This window comes from Crocuta crocuta, unplaced genomic scaffold (genome assembly GCF_008692635.1).
Source record: "Crocuta crocuta isolate KB4526 unplaced genomic scaffold, BGI_CrCroc_1.0 scaffold551, whole genome shotgun sequence".
NCBI lineage: Eukaryota > Metazoa > Chordata > Mammalia > Carnivora > Hyaenidae > Crocuta > Crocuta crocuta.
The window spans coordinates 2406022-2427823 of NW_027530969.1; the positions used below are offsets into that span (position 1 = coordinate 2406022).

Genomic DNA, 21802 nt, shown 5'->3' on the forward strand with positions numbered 1-21802 from the left:
GAGAACATGGTTCAATCCAGAATACTCATTCTTTCTTACTAGTAACAGTAGATTAAATCAAAATAAAAACACTTCTCAGAAATATAGATACTATCATAAAATAATTATTTTTACTACTAATTTGTATAAAATTTAAAAATCTCCAATAGAGCTTTGGTTCTTTTAAAACTAACTTGAGTTACTTTAATTTTTAGAACTTTGTGATATTGTTTACATTTTAATTGTTGTTATATTTTCTGATTCAGATTTATGCTTAACAATAGGGCCAGTTGCTACTGTAATGCTGTCTATTTTAGAATTATGTAAAAAGTCTAATATGTAACAGTTCCCAGCAATCTGTGGGATCTCCATCTAACCCCCATGGTGGCAAAGGTGGCAGGGAGGAGGAGAGAGAGAGACAAGAGTGTATCTACTGATTAAAAAAAGTAGCAGGACATGAAGTTCATGGTCAGTTCAACTCTGAAGAGCAGAGAAGGCTAAAGGAGATGCTGATAGGGCCTCATTTATTTTCAGCATACCCCCTCCCACCAGGGCTCTGACATCTGCTTGGGTGATAACAGTAAGCAGCCTCTGGGATGGCTCTCAGTGGTCTCTGCCCTTGTGTAAGCCTCTCTCCTTGAGTATGGTCTGAATTTAATGACTCACTTCCAATGAATGAAAGAAGTGGTGGGATATTACTTCTGAGATGAGTTTATTAAAAGATCAGGACTTCCATCTTGGAGGCCCTCTCTCATCGTCTCTTGGATCACTTGCCCTCAGGGAATCAGCTGCCGTGTTGTGAGACAGCCCTTTGTAAAGGTCCCTGTGGCAACGGGTGAGTGAAGGCTTCCAAGAACCACACGAGTAAGCTTAGAAGGTCCTCAGCCCCAGTCAAGCTTTCAGATCTGACTGAAACCCCAGTTGACAGTTTGACTGCAACCTCATGAAAGACTTTAAGCCAGAGGCACCTAGCTAAGCAGTGCTACAGAAACCACAAGATAGTAATTTTTTATTGTTTTAAGTTGCTAAGTTTTGGAGTAATTTGAGTATATTTATATTGCCATTCTCAAAAGCTTTTCACTATATATCTTATTTAACTATAACTATATATATATATAGTTATTTAACTATAAGATATACATATACATCATATAGTTAAATAAGATATACATATGCATCTTATTTAACTATAAGATACATATGTATATCTTATTTAACTATATCTATAACAACTACAACTATATATATATAGTTATATCTAGTAGAGTAACTAGAATTACAGAAAACAAGACCAAATGCAGGGGGGTGAGTGTGACAGCTGATGCAGGGCTCTAGAACAGAAACCATAGGAGACTTATCTCAAGTGCTACCAGTCTGAGTGGAATAAGGGATATTTTAGGAAGTAAAATAATAGAACATGAAACTTGATTAAAGTAGAGAAAGAGTGAGTGGGAGGAGTCCAGGGTAATTAATAGGTTTCTGGCTTGTGATGTTTTGTATGAAGGTACGGAGGTGCAGAGGTGGATTTGTGGTGAAGGTAAGTTAAGTCTGGACATGTGAAGTTGAAGGTACCTGTGATCTGGCATTCAGGTGGTTTTTGGGAGCAGATGGGGCTGTTCCTTCCTTACAGGGAGGATTGTTGTGACTGTTAACTGGGTTAATGCTTGTCAGGTACATAGCTTCACACGTAATAAGTGCCAAAAAAATGGTAGCCTTTATTAATGCTGGGAGTTATCACTTATATTTGGCTACTGAAGCCCTAGTTGCTGGTATAGTCACTTAGGGAAAATGATAAGAGATGAGAGGAGAAAGCTCAGGACTGGTGGAAAACCACCATTTGAGAGGTAGTTAGGGAAATACCTACTGCAGGAAAATGAGATCATTTCCGGTGTTCACAATGAGGATTTTAAGTTCAAAAGGTCAGTGCCTTTTAGGTGATGATGAAGAAGCTAACATGATTTTTGGGTTTCTGCCCCAACATAGTTTCTTACCCTTAGTTGTGAGTGGAGCCCATGTTGATTTTAGATAACTGATACACATAGGAAATAAAATTTAGATATTACATATTAATAAGCTGTCTTAATAATTTTCTCCATTATTTTTGTAGATTTGGGGAATGTTAATGTTATATTCTAGATAGTTGTTCTAACCAAATGCTTTTTGGGTGTTTTGTATCTAAGCATATGGGACACACATACATGTATACATTTTTGCTTGGTTTTTAAAAGTAGGGTCTTTTTTTCCATAAAGATTGGGTTGTTCTGTCCTCCCAGTATCCAAATATCCATTGCTGTTAACATAACCACATATAATTGCTTTATTACCAACTCAGAGAACAAATACTCTCATGTTTCTTTTATTTTACCACATAAATGAAAGTGGTCCTGCATTCCCCGGATAGGTGAGTGGCAAGTCCAGTACTTGTCTCCTGGATAACTGGCTAAAACCTAGAAAGTCTTGACTCTAGACCAACACCTCCAACACAACTTTCTGCCATGATGGCCAGGGGTCTCTTCTGCACTCTCCAATATAGTAGCCACTAGCCACATGTGGCTATTGAACATTGAATTGTGGTTAATGCAACTGAGAGCTGAGTGCATTGTTTTATTTTAGTTTAGTTTAATTACTTTAATTGTATATTTAAATAGCCACCCGTGGCGAGTGGCTACCTGATTAGATAGCATAGCAGTCTATGAAGGGGTTGTGTATCTATGTTTCAGGGAGCATGGAGCATGCTAGTCTGGCTCCCTAGCTGGGAGACTCAAGATTCCCAGCCTTCTGCTCTTGTGTTGGCTTATTACAAGAGCATGGGACTACCATGGAGCATCAGAGGTGCTGCACCAGGAACTGCTCCCTCCTTTTCTTTTCTGGAGATACACAGCGTGAGGGACAAGTAGTTTTCGTTTCAGTCACCACTGAAAAGAGCTGAAAACTGAAAGCCACAACCCTAGGGACCCTTGGCTGACCTCAGTCAAGTGCAGAGGGGTCCTTCCGTTCTTGATAGAGTCCTTGCCTGGGAGCCCTGGGTCAGGATTTATCCTTCTATCCCACCTTGAGCACCAGGAACTACTGTCTCCTTTCCCCCTTTTCAGATCTATACCATGAAGGGTCAAGTCACTTTGCATTTGGGGAACCAAAGAACAAAGGCCCTCATTGTGTCACCTTCCCTGGTGAGCAGTAGGGCTAATTGCATATACCTGCACTGGGTGACCACTATAATTTTTATCTTCGTCCAGATCTCATGGAAAACAGAGCCTGTGGCAAAGGCTTGTGTGTGAGGACTTACTTGAGAATGCAGTGCCATGGAGGAGGAGTAAGGGGCAGGGGGCCTGGAAAAGAAAAAGAAGGAGAACCAATATAACTCAGTCTGTGCTATCAGTAATGGGTTGTTTGGTCCCTATGAAATGACCAGTCCTTCTGAGAGAAGGGAAGCATCTGTCGGATGCTATTCCCCATGGGTTCGCTCTGTGCTTCTGGGTTGCATGTGTACACTTAGGAGACTGTGTCCCTGCAGCAGGAGGCAGGAGGCACATGCCATGGGTGTGAGATGAATCGCTGGAGGGCTGCACCTGCATAAAACTAATCAGAGGCCATGGAGAGCTGAGCACTGCAGCAGAGACTGGAAGAGAGACAGGTGAGGCTGAGAGGATCTGAGCTGGTATATGAGAGGTGGCTGATGCGACCGTCCACAAAACAGTCCTTTACCCACTCCACCCCATCTGGGCCAGGCAGCTGACTGACTATGGAGTCTTGAGGATCATCTACCATGATTTTTTGACTTTCTGGAATCTCTGTTAGAGCAGAGAAAGAAAAAGACAAGTTTATTTTTCAACAATCATCCTGTTACAATAAGATAGTTATATAATATGCCATTATTTGTGTAGTGTATACATTTATATATAGTATATATATTAGCTATATAATGACAATGGTAAACATGATAGACATGATGAACATGATAGACAGCAACACTAGAACCAACTGAGTGCTTACTACATGCTTGTTAACTATTTTAAACTATTTTAAATGAAGTCATTTATATATTTCTGACTAAATTTATCTATATACATACATAGATATAACGGATATGTTTAGATGTAGGTATGCATGTATCTCTCAGTACCTTTATATAGAATTGTATACATTCATGTATTTCTTGTTCCTAGTTTTGAAAGTTGTATAAATTTCTAACTATCCATTCAGTTGGCATAATTGATAATATATACACCAAGAAAAATCACTGATTTTCAGTGCCTATGAAAGGTGATAGAATTAGCTTTTGCACCATAAAGAGGATGATCTGTGCTTTTGCATTTACCTTAAAAAGTAATGTGTTTTCTAATAGATCCCACAAAGCAAGGGGAGAATCTCAGATATCACCAGTTGCCTTAACAGTTGAGTAAAGGAGAGGAGACAGCTGAAAGGGTGATTCCTGGAATTGGCTTTCCTGGGTTTTCTACCTAGGGTGACCTTGCACAAATTCCTGAAACAACAGAGATGTTTAATCTAGGGAGAGTCATTTCTTAACCATACTAGATTGAGGTCTAGGGTTTGTAATCTTATCACAATCATATAGATTTATTTCTGACATGGGGAGATTCTGCAGATGACTCATTCCATGCATTTTATATACACTCATTTCCCCTTTAAGAGTTGGCATTTCCAGCCCTGTCATTACATTCTGGGAATTCATCTTATTTGTGCCCTGGTGGGACCTCTATGCACTAACTATAACATTGACTTAGGTTACTAATTTAATAGACTTCACTAGTTTGCCCCCAGTGACCCCCTAGTAACCAGCTTCTTCAGCAACTTCTTTATACTTGGAGTTTAGAGTGACAGTATTGCTTACCACGGAGCAGCCATTTGAACATAAAATTAGCTGATTTTATCACAGGGACCAATTGTTGAGCTAATTAGATGTGCAGTACTGCTGATGAACCAGAAACCCAAAGTGATTTTCCATCTAAACTGTGGTTTTCTGCAAAGTTGGCTGGGTTGTAGATACCAGACTCACCAACAACCCTAGGAAAAGAAAAATGGCTGAAGAAGTTTGTGAATTTTCATTCTTAAAGGAATCTGGAGAACCTTACAGAAGGGGATCAGAGTGAAAATTAAACATCACACTGGTTCATTGACCTTGGAAGTGCTGGATTCCGTTCACAGAATAGGACAGCTGCTTCATGTCCTTCATGAGCTGAAGACTTGGCACAAAACATGGGAGTATTCTTAACTTTGGATGAAGACTTCATTAACTTTTCTTAACTGCACTTTCATATTTTTTTCCTGAGTTTCATGATGGAATTATTTGCTTACGGTATTAAGTGGAGATAATCTAATGTATTATTAATTGCCTTTGAATTATCAAATATAGACAGCTTATCTCCCAAGTGAACCTGTCATGACATTTGCTAATATTCCAGACTGAATCGTGACCTCTTGCAGGGAAAGTGGGTGTTCAGATGCAATTCTTACATCCTGAAAATGCAACTATTCCTCATTTTGGAATCAAATCTTTTGATGACTGATAGGTTTTGTTTCTTGAAATTTGATAGAGAATTAAAAAGTCTGAAGATAGTTCTCCTGGTCACATGATCTGTTTCTTTCCCAACTCCTCAAAATTTCATGAACAAGCACAGCCTTTCCTTTGGATAATCTTTTTGGGTGAATGCTAAATATCCACCATGTGCCAAATATAATATAGTGTTTCAAAATCTGTCTCTTTCAGTCTCTCAGTCTGTTTGTTCATCCACCCATCCACTCATCCAGCCACCCATCCATTCATCTGTATCTTCAACATAGCTATAATCTCTAAGTATTTGCCATATTTTATCTTAAATTTCAATTATCCAACAGTCTGTCATCTGTTATCTATAATCTATATAGTGTCATTTTAAAGAGAAGTACTCAAAGTGAAAGATTAAAAATAGTATGCAATGATTGGATTAAAGCAGCATTTTTTAGGTTTGCTTCAGCTTTGATTATTTAATTTTCTTCCCCAAGCACTTAGGCTATAGCCAGATAGTCAGTGACTCCCCATGCTCTCCAGTTAAGCCCTGACAGGTTGTGGTTTCACTGCTCAGTGTGTGTGCATGTGAGGGGGGCGGCGCAGATTTCATTTCCAAATAACCTACCTTCCTGTGCTACCAATTAAGTTTTTGCTTCTTTTTTTCTAGCATAGTTTAAATGCCATCATCTTTAGACTACTGACACTCAAAACTTCTGGGCCAGAACTACTCCCTGAGCTACAGATCCCCATATTCCACTGCCTACTTGTTAATTCTCCTTACTTGTCAGCATAATCTTTCCTAAACTGGGAGGCTTGATTCCCACCCCTACCCCCCACACCATAAATAAGACTCACAGCTTTTTCCTGACACCCCCAACCCCACTGACAGCCTTCCCAGCCTTCACCTTCTAACTTGCTTAAGCAAGATTTCTAGGAATCATCACTGATTCACCCTTTCCCTTACTCTTCACCTCCAGTTAATCAGATTAACCTAGAGTCTGCTTCTCAGATATGTCTCTATTATGCCTACTTCTCACTCATTTTCAAGTTCATTGTCATAGTCTGTGCTACTGTTATCTGTTCCTAGACTACTAGGCTCCATACCTCTCTACTACCACCCACCCACACAAGGAAGCAGGAGCAACTTCCTAAATCTAATTCCAGTCATTTCCTTGCCATGCATAAAACTCATCTATGGCTTCCCTACTACATTTAGAGTGAAATCCAGACTCCTTAGCATGGCTGACAAGGTTCTAAACAATCATTTTGCCATCTTCCCATGAGACGACTTCTAGTCAGAGTGCCTAATTACCATAGTATATCTAAGAATTAACATACAATTCTTGCTCAGAGCTCCAAACCTTCTAATAAAGCTCAAGAACTTCTAGAATTCTGGGGACTTAAGATGAGAACCATAGTCACTCATAGAAAATTTTACAGCTGTGCAATGAACATCATAAAGAATGGTTTTATGTTTCTTTGTATTTCAAAGTTAGTTCTTATGCAGAGTCACTTTTGCCACAAATAGACCAAATTCAGAAATTTGAGGAATTGCTTTTTCTAGTATGTGTCACATACCAGGAGGAAATAATTATTGAGTTAACCGTAGTGTTCTTGACCCCAAAGCCTATCTTGAAAACTCACTTGACAGAAGAAATTACTAAATGCCACAATCATAAAACAATATTTGGTAAGAATAAGTCAGTGAATGGTACATGAAACCATCTTCCTTTCTCTAATTTGCCATATTTCTGACTTTTTGTCCCTGTCTTAGTTATAAATGGCCATTGCAGCTAATTACCACAAACTTGGTGGCTTAAAACAACAAAAATTCATCTTCTCATAGTTTCAGAGGCCAGAAGTCTGAAATCAGTTTCACTGGAGCAAAATCAAGGTTTCATCTGGGCTGTGTTCCCTCCAGAAGCTCTCATGGACAATCCCTTTCTTGACTCTACTCCTCTAGTGACTGACTGCTGATGCTTGGCATGTGGCCACATCACTCCATTCTCTGCCTCAGTGGTCACATTGCCTCCTCCTATTCTGTGTGTCTGATCTTCCTATGCCTCTTTCTTATAAGGAAATGATTGCATTTAGGGCCCACCTGATAGTGCAAGATAACCTTCCTGTCTTAAGATCCTTAATCTAGTCACATATCTGAAATCTTTGCCATATAAAATAGCATTCACGTGTTCCAGAGGTCAGGACATTGACATTCTAGGAGTACTATTATTCAGCCTTCCACAGTCTCCCAATTTGGTTTCCAGACTACCACTGTCATGAGTCCAGCCTCAAATGGGGTACTGAAATGGGGAGGTCTTCTCTTCTGGGCTTCTCAGGAGAGGCAAGCCATGTTCATTGAGTGGGCACCCATCTGGGTTCTTTCTGGATCCTGGGGCTAAACACAAAATACACTCAGTTCTCCAGAGAGGATGGGGCTTGATCTTCTCTTTCTTGAGGTCCTTGTCTAGTTCTGAAGAGAGGTAGACATTCACATAAGCTTTTCCCCTTTCAAACATCTACCTTCAAAAAAGACCCAACTTCACTCCTATACTACTTACCAAAATAAAGTAACATACCAAAAATAACAATGGAAAAAAATCCTAGGAGCTGGATTTTGGAGATAATTGGAGGAGAAAAGTGTGTGTGTGTGTGTGCGTGTGTGTGTGTGTGCGTGTGTAAATAATCAAAATAATGGTTGACAAGAAAGTTCTAGTGATCTCTTAGTCACTTAACATCGATAAGTCCTTGACTTCTCTGGTCTTCATTTTAAATTACCTAACAAAGTTTCCTCAAAGGCTTTTGTAGGAATTAAATGAGACTTTATATATATGTAAAATACCCCTTATTATGGACTGAATATTTATATAAACAAATTAATACATGCATACATGCATACTAGCATACATACAGACCGCTACCATGTAGTAGTCAGCCAATATATGTTAATTGATGCTGAGACCCTTCAGTTTTCTAATCCAGAAAATAGTTTTTTTTAAATTTTTGTTTAATTTTGAGAGAGAGAGAGAGAGAGCAAGTGGGGAGGGACAGAGAGAGAGGGAGATACCGAATCTGAAGCAGGCTCCAGGCTCTGAGCTGTCAGCACAGAGCCCAATGCGGGGCTCGAACTCACAAACTGCAAGAACATGACCTGAGCTGAAGTCAGATGGTTAACCAACTGAGCCACTCAGGCGCCCCCAGAAAGAAGTTTTAATTATGCCAACTCAACTGAGAGTAATTAACTCTATTTAAAAAATATCCAGTCATGCTATAATCATCATCCTATAACTGGGTCTGATAGTTCCCTACCAGGAGGTACAGATCTTTTGTTTCCCTGTAAGCATCTATAAGGTTGAAAATTTGAAAATATTCTTCCTTCCTTCTTTGACCCCATCTTTCTCAGGAAATTAATACATTAATCACTTTATCAGATGTTAATTATGTACTGAGTAGTTGCCATACTTGCATTACAGTTGTTTCAAACACAGCTATCTGAAAAAGGATCTCACGAAGTTTATTGTAACAAACTATGTCACAAAAGCCCACATGTCATAAATGCACTCCCTTATAGAATATTTCATAGAACTGTCCTAACATTAAACTCTTTGTGGGCCCCAGTCACCCTTGTTTCCCTCTAAGGCCTGGTACTGTGCTTGGCACCTGGTAGCAAATATTTGTTGTCCTGAACTGAAGATGTGGAGCAGGATAAAGAAGCCCATTGTAACCCCTTGTTACGGAATGGATATTTGGGTTCCTCAGACTTTATATGTTGAAGCACTAACCTCCCAGTGTGACAGAATTTGGAGATGGGGCTTTGGGAGGTAATTAGGGTTAGATAAGGCCATGAGGATGGAGCCCCACCATGAGATTAGTGTTCTTAAAAGAAGAGAGATCGGAGAACTCTCTCTCTCTCCACGTGCACACAAATAAGTGGTCATGTGCACCCACAATGAGATGGTAGCTGCCTTTAAGTCATGAAAAGAGTCCTCACAATGAAATCTCCTCTGCTGCCGCCTCCATCTGGGACTTCCCAGCCCTTAGACCTGTGAGAAATAAGGGTCTGTTGTTTAAGCCCCCCAGCCTGTGGTTCTTTGTTATGGCAGCCTAAGCTGACAAAGTTACCATGGAGGAGAGGGAAGAACCACAGCTTTGGATGAGAACACCTGGCTGTGGCCTTGCTCTACTTTTACCGACTGAACTTGGACAGGGCTTTCATTACGCCTCTAGTTCCTTGTCTATAAAATGGGGAGAATAAGAACAGAACTCCTTATAAATCTTGAGTTTTCAGTGCTTTGTGTCACATTATACAAATGACCCTTGTCCCTACACTGGGAGGTAGTTCAGGATCTGTTCTCCTTACCTGCCTTTGGAAGAAACTGGAGCTCAGAAGGCTTTATTCACATTTTCAAAGTGACCTAGATAGTACTTCTATTTATTTATTCAATATTTATTTATTTTGAGAGAGAGAGAACACGTGCGTGAGCAGGGAGGGGCATAGAGAGAGACATTGAGAAAGAATCCCAAGCAGGCTCCACGCTGTTAGCACACAGCCCAATGCAGGGCTCGAACCCACAAACCATGAGATCATGACCTGAACTGAAATCAAGAGTTAGATGGTTAACCAACTGAGCCACCCAGGTGCCCCCAGAGTTAGAGTCATTTGACTATGAATTCTACACGCCTTGCTCAAATTTTGTGTGGGGATATTTGATAATCTGTCAAGTAGTGTACAAATATCAGAGTTTCATGGGGTGACTCCAGAGATGAGGCTGTTTGTAGTGACTTCATCCTGCATTCCTAAAGGCCCTCCAATTTCAAACCATTGTGAAAAACATGTCATGAACTGAGTGTCAGGGTTATTTCCGTGTCTTTGTTTATAGAGAAATGAGTAGGTTATCCATGGGTAGGAGTATCCCTGCTTGTTCTATTGTGTGCTATATGCTGTATTCTGTGATGTTAAAACCAGTAACTGCACTAAAAGAATCTGCTTTTACAAACATCAAAAATCATTCATCTGCATTGAAGGACCCTGAATAGATGGGGGTATTTTATGGTTTGGGGATTAGCCAGTTGTTGTTGTTCTTTTTAAATTTGTGGCATTGTTTAAAGTGTGGAGTTATGGGTTTTAAATGTCCATGGAAAGACTCTGAATAATTCATTCACTTCCCTTAGTCAAAGAGAAGAATCCCCCTTTGTATGCCCAGCAGTAAAGATGAAATTCCTCTTACCCCCTTCTTGTACCTTCGTAGTTATTGTTACAGGTATTGTTAAGAACTCTTAATAAGAACTTATGAAATAAATGCCTTAAAATGCCCATTTCTGGAAGGCAAGAATCTATATTTCCATGTATGCAGCCATAGAGACAGCTAAATCCTTAGCCTTAATGGTTTAGTTGCATCTGGGTGATTATTTTCATTTCCACTTATCACTGTGTGTTAGACTCCCCGTGTATGAGTACAGATTGCCCTTTCTTGCACTGTATTTAGAAATATCTGCATTACCCCTGGGCATTTGCTCATTAATAGGGGGTGGGGAGAGGAAAAGCTTGTAATAATGGGCTTTACATATTATTAAACTGTGTGCATCCGCATTTGGATCCAAATGACAAATCTGGTTGTGTTACTGCCCTCTAGTGGTGTGGGCCCATTGCTGCAGTGGCAGGAAGCTGCGGCCCCCAGGTGGAGCTGGGCTTGCAGTAGCCACGTCCAGGAGCACTGCTGACCATCGGGCGTTGCTGGGCCATCAGTCTTCCATTCACGTTCGCTGCTTTTCATTCAAGTGCACTGCGAGAACCCTACAATTCCACCCTCTGGCCAGAATAATGAGAGAAGAAAGCATTCTTGTGAGGACCAAGAAGACATTTTCATTTCAGTGGAGGTATACGCACAAAATAACCGTGACCAACATAGGACAAGAGTTGAGTGAACTCAAATTCTCCACAGATTACACTCCTCCTCATCTTTCAAGGTCAGCGTGGGAAAATGCAGGGGCTCCCAAAGTGTGACATCTGTACCCCTTGTGTTACACAGGATGACTTCAGGGTACATCTAGATGAACCTCTTAAATTTAATAGTTGTATGTTTATTTTAATATGTGCTAGGAAAAACGCGGCGAGTGTTTGAAGCCCACAACTTCATGGACACTATTGTGTAGACCGGGGCATGGTGCCTACATCTTTGCAGCAGGGTGTCACTTCTGCTCGTTGGTTGACGTAGCAAAAGCCCATGGAGGTGGGCGTATGACATGGATCACCAGTGGCTCTGCTGCCTGCTTGTGGCATGACCTTTGACTGCCCACCTCTCCAAGCCTGGGTTTCCTGATTTGTTAGGATAATAGCGGCTACTTCTTAGGGTGTTAAGGCATCCTGTGATTTGGTGTATGTGTTGAGTGTGTATCACAGAAGAGGCTGTCTCATTACCCCACACCCCAGGACACTTCTCAGAGCCTGCCTGCCTACAGATTCGCATCATGCTTTGCCTGCCACACTTACTTCATCTTACCCATTTCAAGAGTTTCCACATTTCTTTTCACTCTTGATTATAAGTGGGGCACCCTTTGCAGCGTTCCCTGTGGCACATTGCACAAAGCAGGCACCCTGTGATTGTTGGTCAGGGGACTTAAGCACAAGTGCAAAATAATTCTGAGCAATAATTTCCTCTGACGCATTCGGTGCATTTCATCTGTCGGATTAAGACTAGACCTATACCTCGTCCCTCACGCCTCCCTGCTTCATGCAGTCTGATAACAGGAACAAGATTAGGTTTCTGCCCATTGGCTGCAAGCAGGGAGGAAAAAAAAGGCCTGCAGTGTCTTGTGTTTGCCTGCCACTAATATCCCCTCTTACGTTACCAACTAATATATAGATTTATTCCCTGCACCCATATGCTCACACTTTAGTTCATTTAAGTGGTAGATAAGCGAAGGCAGTGGGAACATTTTAAATACAGTATTTTATCTAGGATAGGATCTATTTTAGAGACAACAAAAGAGCCTTTGTTGCTCAAGCAGGTAGATTTGTAAGGTTTGCCCTGGTTTAGTCTATATAAAATGGCTTTAGGAATGGTAAGATCAGAGAAACGGCCCCTGGGGAAGGATGGTAGGGGCCCTCACATGCTAGTGGTAACAAGAGTGAAACAGGGTTTGTTGTCTACCTACAGAGGCGGTGCATTTGCCTTTAAAATTCCTGTGGATTTTGTCTCAGCTCCGTGTGGTTCTAAGTTTCCCTGATTCCCCTCCACAGAACTTCCCAGCCTGTTCCTAAATGGTTGCAGAATGCCCGCTTGCATTTCTGCAGTGAAGGCGATGTTCATTTAGGCTTCAAGAAATCAAAGCTTTCATGTTTGCCATGAAAGCCAGAGAGCCGCAAGCACCTCAGTAACGGAGATGAAAGGACATTCGTGTTTGTGCATGTGTGTTTAGAACTTAAAGGACAGGGAAAAGAAAGAAAATAGATGTTACAGCTTTGCAGTTACTTCAAAATATGCCTCACTCCCTCTGGTGGGACCATTTAACTCCAAATGCCTCCCCCATCCCCCTCCACCCCCAGCACATGCTCCCCACCCCCACCACATTCATCTCAGCTCATGTGACATCTGTTCTGGGCACTGCGGAGCAGTCTTCTCGTTGCCATGGCAGCCGGTGGAGAGAGCCCGCCCATTGGCTGCTAGCTGAGAGGATGAAAANGGACCCGCGGGACCGCCTGCCACAGCTGTGTACACCGCCGGGCAGAATGGGGGCCCCGAGGTCAATGTCATTAGTTTCTCCCTCAAGTGTGAAGTGTGTGAAGGACAAAAGCAGAGCACGTAAGGAAAAGTGTGCTGCTGTTTCCTTCACCTTGAACTCCTCCGAGCTCTTTTCTTCTGCTTGGATTTGGAATTTGGTAGAATGAGCCTTTCTGCTCCCAGCCATCCTCATAGTGAGAGGGCCTGAACCCCAGTCGAGCTGTCAGCATAAAACCTCTATTAGATTCCATTTCCTTGACCATTACCCTGTCACTCTAAAACGAAAAGAGGACAACATTCCACTTCGAAATGTACACCTGAACCTGATTGTTTCTGAAAATAATTTTCCTCTTGTTGGATTCACTTCTGAATTTAACGGTGCAACTGGAATCACTGTTCTGGCCTCAGAAACCATGCTCTACATACGTAAGTGAAGGCCAAGTGAACCAGCGCTCCTAATGCCTGATCTTGCACCTGGCCGGTCAGACAGGTATAGAGAAGTAACAGCTGTGAGAGCCTCCTTGGCTGAATCCTGGCTGCCTCCCTCCGGTTTGAGGTCCCCACTGATGAGTGATGGGGGTGTCTGTGCACCAGCCGTACCCAGGGTCTTCAGCCTCCAGGGCCGTGTACTAGTTGGGATTTGGCCATGGCTGGTGACCTTGTCCCCCATCACCAATACCAATAGCACCGGTCAGCACAGTGGAGGGTGGAGAAGGAACTTTAGTGAACATACTCTCATCTGCACCTCCTAGGAAGCGTGGGAGGTGGTGACTCCAAATCCCTGCTTTATAGAAGGCCAAGTCTGAAAGGTTCCAAGATCACACAACCTGTAAATGAGTGAGGTCAAGATTCGTGCTCTGGTTCTTTGCTTGCAAACTATGCATGCTTTTTCCATTTCCATTTTTCCATTCTTTCTTTATGTCACACAGCCACAATAGATTCCTAGACATCGAATGCCCCCACTGATTCATACATGGGGAAGGTGAACTATGATCAGGCCATTCCTCCCATTTCTACTCATGCTTTATTATAATTATTTTACATTTAATAAGAATGTGTCATTAGTGTTTAATTTGTCCAGATTAAAGGCTAAGGGCTTGAGGAGTTTTTGTTGTTCCTTCTGGTGGCTGCTTGTTATTATGGTCTGACTGATAGCACTGTATACAGTGCACCCGTCACTGAGCAAAAAGGCTCTAGACTGAGGACAAGGAGGGGATTTGTGCCAGAGCCCGTGAGACCAATTTAAAAATTATTGTTCCCTCTACTTCCCTCTCTCAGATTTATTTTGGTCACTTATTTATCTTGGGATGTTTAGGGCATTATCAAACTAGAAGCATACCACAAAATCATGACAAAGGAGGTCTGTATTATTGATGGCTACCTCTCAGCTACCTTTGTGCATTCCTTTTGTCCTGAATCTAGAAGTTTGAGGATTTAGTCCTAAATCTTTGAAAGGACTAAAGAATAGAAAAAAGCATTATGTCTTTTTGTATGATTATATGGGAGTGCTTACTGCTGCTTCTTGGCGAAACCAGGACTGACACAACTGTCAGTGATTCACATACTAGTCTTTTCTATCCATATGCTGATCAGAGCCAGCAAAGTTAACAGACATTGGATCAGTTTGGAGCTGAGGCAGGGAGTCCCCGAAAGCTTACTCTCAAATCTGGTATCCTAATGTAGCAAGAGCTTATTAAGCCTGCTGGCAAACCAAATTCCTTCCTTTTGTCCATCGTGCACTATGTATAGCATCCACTTCAGGGAATTTAAGAAAAAGTAAGAGCCTTCGCTTACCTAGAGATAGGACCTTAGCAAGCATTCAAAAGAATGTACCTTAGTGGCAATAAGAATGCTAAAATATGTCTCATCATAACTCAAATGGTGGTTTTATTAAAGCCTGAGTAATGAAGCTATCATAAGCAATATTATGCCCCAAAAGATAGGATGAAGTCTGTAAAGCAAAGATGTAGAGAGTATATCTTGACTTTAGAAACTTACATGCAACTGTTCTTCCAATTATACTTTCCGTTTGCCACCCCATCACCCCCCTTGGCATTCATTGCTAGTCCTCCTATTATTGTTCTTGATCAATATTTATGAGGCCATAAGAAAAATATAGTGAGAAACAGATTTTAACAATGACTTTTCCAGAGAGAAAAATTGAACTGGTAAAGGCCAGAGAAGTTCCTGATGTCTATTTAAACACCTGGAAATGAAATCAGTATGAACTCCTTGGATTGGTTAAGAAATCTCCATGGTCTATGATCATGATTTACTAGAGACACATAGGAATAAGACCTTAGCCACCAGTATTCCAAAGTTTTCCTTTTTCTCCATTTTCTAATCTATAATTATAGATTCATCTACCTGGAAAAAAGTCCTCTAATTCATTTAGTTCAATGTTATTTAGCCACAACAATGTGGATTAATGGTTGTATAAAATGCCCTTTAATTTCCTAATTCTCAGACTGTAAAACATAATGGGAGTAAAGGAATATGGAGTGGGGTTAGAGCTTGATATTTTCTCAACACAGATTTATCAGGCACCTACTGTATACCAGGAGATGAAATGACAACACTTGTCTTTGGCCTAAACTATAAACTTTTTCCACCTCTTTACATCTTCTTTATATGTTTTATAGAACATCAGGTTCCTTGCCAGGCAATAAACGCAATGGACAAAATCCTCCAAATGTAGAGCTAATGTTTATTTTATTTAGACATTGTCATTTCCTTAAGGAAAGCACCAGACCCTTGTTCCACAGAGTTATTTTACAAATGTAGAAACACATTTACCAATACAAAAAGTTTATTACACAATAGCAAGATTTACTAGACAAGAAAAATAATTGCGTGAGAAAAAAGGAACCTGATTTCGGGGATGTCATTGTTTGTGCCAAAGGCACTTAACTGAATGAAATGCTAATACATTATTTTTATACATATTTGCACAAAGGGGTGTTGTGTGGTTTCAGGAATCCACTGAGTTTAACACCCAAGCACTCATGATAGGAGAATGTTATTAAAGCATTATTAGTATGCAACAAAGTGCCCTTCTTTCTGCTAAATCAGTTTGTAAAGTGGTCCTAAAAAACACACATCCTTTGTTGTGACTGCAAGGTTCTGTGTTTCTGATGCAAGACTAAGACTTGAAGGTAGAGAGGTACATTAAGTAGCCTAGCAAGTCAGCAGCTGGAGGAGTTGATGAAAGATAAGAGATATGAACCAAAGAGATACACGAAGAGCAGCAGAAGAAAAATGTATCCTTAGGTAGAAGGGAAAGGCAAATAGGATGTGTAAGGGATCAGAAGACTAAGAAAATGCAGGCCACTGCATGCACATCGCATGTGGAAAAGGAGCCTAGAAGGGTAGGCTGGATAAAGAAATGCTAGCAGCAAGTGAAAGGTGGCCAGGAATAGTTGTGTTCCAGTAGAAAGAAAACTTAAATATTTTAGGGCTGGCTAAACACTGGGAAAGAAGTCACACAGACAAAAAAAATACTGAGAAGTGACACTTTTGTCCTGAAAGTCTCTAACAGCCTTGGATGACTGTTGGATGGCTCCAACCACTCAGATAACTTCTAAAATATAATTTCCTAATCTGCAAAGTCGGGCTAGTGATCCTCGCCCTGCTCACTCATGTTGTGAGGATCTAGGGAGATTGTTAAGTGTGAAGAGGGTTGTAATCTAGAAAATGCTGCCCAAATGTAAGGCATTAACTGGATTGTGGCTGCAGGGAGCAAAAGATATCCCATTGTTCAGTCCTTGCCAAACTGCAGTTTCCAACTGGTGAAAGATCTGACATTTTATCCTTTTCTATTGTCTTAGAGAATTTACCTTGTTGTTGGGGAGTGAGTGGACCTGATTGCAGAGGTAAAGTTGAGGGTGGCTTGTACGTGAAAATGTACTTCATCGGCTTCTTGTCACAGTGGCTCCTCAGCTTTAGCATAAAACCCTAACTGAGGGGCCACATTTCAGTTGGATTCTGTAAAATCCTCCCATTTTCTCTGAGTGTGGAGATGGACCCTTTTCTGTAACTTTCCTGGCTAAATAACTTTGCTTGAGAAGGCAACTTGCTCTTCTAATCAGAGTTGAGTTTGTATCATGAAGTGCCATAATTTAGGATTCAGGTCCTATATTGTCCACTTTTCTTTATCTATTTATTTTTTTAATGTTTATTTATTTTTGAGAGAGACAGAGACAGAGTGTGAGCGGGGGGGTGGGGGGCAAAGAGAGAGGGAGACACAGAATCCAAAGCAGTCTCTAGGCTCTGAGCTGCCAGCACAGAGCTGGACGTGGGACTCGAACTCACAAACTGTGAGATCATGACCTGAGCTAAAGTCAGACGCTTAACTGCCTGAGCCACCCAGGCACCCTATTGGCCACTTTTAAATTGGCTTTGTTCAGAAATCAAGGTAGGAAGTTCATAAGTTAACTAAATTCAACACCTACCCTGTTCCCGGCTGTCAGATTTCTTTTGTTTTTCGTTTTCCCCTGTAAAGTGCTGGTGTTTTCACTGCAAGTTGTCGGATAATTTAAGAGAGGAAACACAGGGACTCTCATGGCCTCCCCTCTTGTGTCTCTGTATGCCCTGTCCCACCTAGGCCTCTGCCCTCCCTTTCTCCAGCTGCAGTTGGATCTCAGGCAGGGACATTGGCTGGCTTGACTACTCTTAGGGTGATAGCAGGTGTCAACACGGCCCCATTACCTGTCATCTTTGGTATGAGAATATGAGTGGCCATTAATGCTATCACAGACCATGAAAGAGACCACAAAGGGAGTTTGTGGCCACCAGAGACCATGTGGCCACAGCTACCCATTCCTAGTGGGGCTCTGTGCAATCCTTAATTCTTCCATACAGAATCCAAAGTACCCAGCCTTTTCCAGGTCAGTACCACTGGGTTGTTGAACCAGATTTTGGTGACTGATAAGCATTTACATCCCAATTCTATTTACTGTGGAGAACCCATAAGCCATCACATTTGGAATTATTAAACCTAGTTAACAGAGTTGTGAGGATTAATTGCGATCACATTTCAATTTAATTCAAAGGTGTTTACCAAGGACCTGCAAATTTCTGGGAGAGGGTCAAGAAAGGTGTATGCATGGTTGCTCAGAGCTTGGGAAGAGCATTCTGCATCAGCTTCTCGGTAGGCTTCGTCTCTGTAAGCCATGGGTAAAGAACAATACTCATCATATAATAAAAATAATATTTCTTTGAGAAAAGAAAAAAGGACCCTGAAAAGAAAGCCAGCCAGTAGTGCTGGTGTGGAAAAGCCTTTCAAATGTGAAATCACTCAGCCAGCTAATCATTTGGCTATTTAAAAACCAAGCTAGCAGTTGACAGTTGGTGGGGTTCTGTGAATTACGAAGTCATACCCAGACCTATTGAAAGGAACTGCAGGGTGGGGCCAGGAAATGTGAAAAATTGGAAACTCTCCAAATGATTGATGCACCGCTAGGTTTGGGAATGTCAGCATAGTGGATGAATCCTTAGTCTTGGGTGACCTTAGTTCTTAGTTTTGGGACTTAGTCTTGAGTGAACCTAGATAATTAACTTAACCACTCAGCTTCCATTTCCTAATCTCCAAGATGGATCTAATCATATATAGCTCAGTAGATTATTGTGTAAAATAAATGAGATTATATGTACCAAGCCCCTGGTTTGTAGGAGGGCATGATCAGTACTGGTGGTTTCCCCTTCTCTTCATGCCCTTTCTGTCCAGCTCATTGTATTCAGTTTATACTAAAGCCTGGGCAGCCCAGTTGGTGAAGTGTCCAACTTCGGCTCAGGTCATGAGCTCATGGTTGGGCCCCATGTTGGGCTCTGTGCTGACAGCTCAGAGCCTGGAGCCTGCTTCAGATTCTGTGTCTCCTTCTCTCCTTCCCTTTTCTGCTCATGCTCTGTCTCTCAAAAATGAGTAAACGTTAAAAAAATAGTCTTCAGTTGCACTGGCAATTGATGTACAGAGGCAAATGACTGGCTCAAAGGACTTGGTATTGACACTGAGCTGTTGATGAGGAAGGTATGATTAGGACAGGTTGCCAACTGAGGTATGATTATAATGCAGTTTTCCATCAGTACATTTTCTCCCCTGATGTAAGCTGTGCCCCCTGAGTGATGGACTCTTTACCCACGGTTAAGGATTTGGGGGAAGAATTGGCCCATGATCAAACAGCCTTCTTTCCCACTCTCATTCCCTTCCTGTGCTGTATGAGTCAGCTGACTCTGCTTATTTAAAGAATTAAAAATCACTTTAGTAATCAGCTGTTCAAAAGCAAAACATGTCTTTTTGGTTTTAAGTTCTGTTTACCACTGTGTAAGATTTCAGACTATTTTGTTTTGATTGGACTTAAAGGCATGATCTCGAGCAGTAGTTCTCAGGTTTTTTGACTTCAGGACTTCTTTAAACCTTTAAAAATTATTGAGGACCCCAACAAACTTTTTTTCAAGGATTATATTTATTGATATTGACCTTATTAGAAATAAAACTGATATTTTTGAAGCACAAGGACACATTCCATTACCCATCAGCATGATGGTGTCATCACACTTCATGTAGCTTCTGGAAAATTCTATCTATATTCATGAGAAAACGAGAGTAAAAGAAGGAAACATATTTTAATATTATGAAAAGTTTTGAACTTGTGGACCCTAGAACATATCTTGGGGACCCTCAGGGGTGCCCAAACCTCACTGAACTGTTTATCTTGAGGTTACATCTTTCCATGTTAATCTAGTTCACAGAGAAGCACAGAAATCAAAGCAGAGATCATTGAATCACTTGCTGATACAGCTGGAAAAGCATATCAGAGAAGGCCTCCAAGCCCCGTTGTTACCTAACTGAGTTTATAATTAAGAGCTTCTGGCCACTTGGCTTGACCTGGGTCTTAGTTTAGTTGAATGGCTTAGGGCACAAGCTTAAGAAAAAGACAAATGGATTCTAGTCCAAGCTATGCTGTGTGACCTTAGGCAAGTTTCTGAACTTATCTGGCCTCAACATCCTCTCGTATAAAATGTGGATAATATAAATATGTCATAGGCTTGCTGGGAAAATGAAATGAGATAATGTATGCAAAAGGACTGGCCTCTTGCATAAGCATCCAATAAATATCAGCCAGAATTACACTCTGACAGAACTCTCTGACTTGTTAATCGCTATTGTCTTCTTCCTTTAGCTTCAAAACAACTAACTCTTGGAGGTATACATTTGTAATATTATAGCAGTTACCACTCCTAGGAAGTGTTACCAGCTTTTCTCCATCTCCTGATTCCAGTTGTTCCTCTTTCTGACAACATTCAGGCTTGTTCAGCAACTGAGCAAAGCAAGGGGATTCCAGGCTTCATGGTGAATGCTGTATCTATCTGCCTTCCCAACAGGCTGAATGAAGGCAGAGCTAAAATCAGATATAATTAGTTTACATGTCAGACCCAACAATCCATGCTGTACGTCATGCAGGCATGATCAGTGTTTTTAAGGTTGTATGAAACCTCATAATGAGCCAACGAATAGGATTATTACAGTTGAATAAACTGAAGCATGATTTATGATTAAAATTTGTTTGTAGCCTTTGTTTTTCTTTTTCTTTTTTTCCCCCCAAAGTGTAATATGTGTTTCTGTAGCACCATCCATTTGCAAATTGCATTTCCAAACTGCTTTTAATTGTCTACTAATCAGTTCAGGAGAGAGCTTAGTGATGGTAGGTGACCCACTTCTCCTTTTTGACAAATGTAAATGTAATGCTTTGGTCCTTGTGGTGGTGGTTGTTGGCCGGGGTGGGGGCGGGGGGGGAGCTGGTGGCCCTCACATACAAGCCAACAAATTTCTGCTGCAAAAATTTTAATTTTATTTTTAACAGTATATGTGGATTTGAAGACTTCACTAGCAAACAACAACAAGAAACCGAGAAATTTGAAGTAATGCCCAATAAATAACTGGTTCTATGTGTCCAGACAAATGAGATAATCTATAATCCGTGGCCCTACTGTCTCAGACCCTGTTCAGACACATTGATATGTGAGTATCAATAATGAAAAAATAAATTAATTCATACAGTCATACTTCTCCCTACAAGACACCTATTGTGGCTCTGTTGCTCACCTAAGGGTCTTTGGAGACAGGTGATCACTATCTCTGAGCACTGCGATTAGAGTTTAGATGTAGCATGCATCATCCAAAAGGTAATTGGCTGTGGAATGAGACCTGGGTTCACAACCTGTCCCTTGTACCAAAAGCTTGTGATCAAGGCAAGTGCTTTTGTCTCTCTGGTTGTCCTTTACTCCATCCGTACAAGGATGTCTCAGCAGCTGTCACCACTAATGTTGGTCTGGAGGGTAGTGGCAGTCCCTCCACCCTTAGGCATATGCAGGGGCTTTGAGGGGAGGAGTGTATTACGTAAGATGAGAATCAAAAATTGTTAAGCAGTTGGATGAACTAATCACAGAGATTTTGAGTGAATCTTGAACTTGGACTCTGAAATTTCCAAGTCAAGGATAGCTCTGTTCACCGAGACATTCTCCAATTTTGTGTGAGGTGGTTGACTCTGAATACCACTCTTGAGCCTGAGAATGATTGTCATGGGCCAATTTCTCTCAC

General features: G+C 41.2%; 1 protein-coding gene across 5 annotated transcripts in view; it reads left to right on the top strand.

The window, feature by feature from the left end:
- MSRA (methionine sulfoxide reductase A) overlaps positions 1 to 21802 on the top strand; it is a 445744-nt gene that overhangs the window by 338640 nt on the left and 85302 nt on the right. The gene's annotated exons all lie outside the window — the stretch shown is intronic.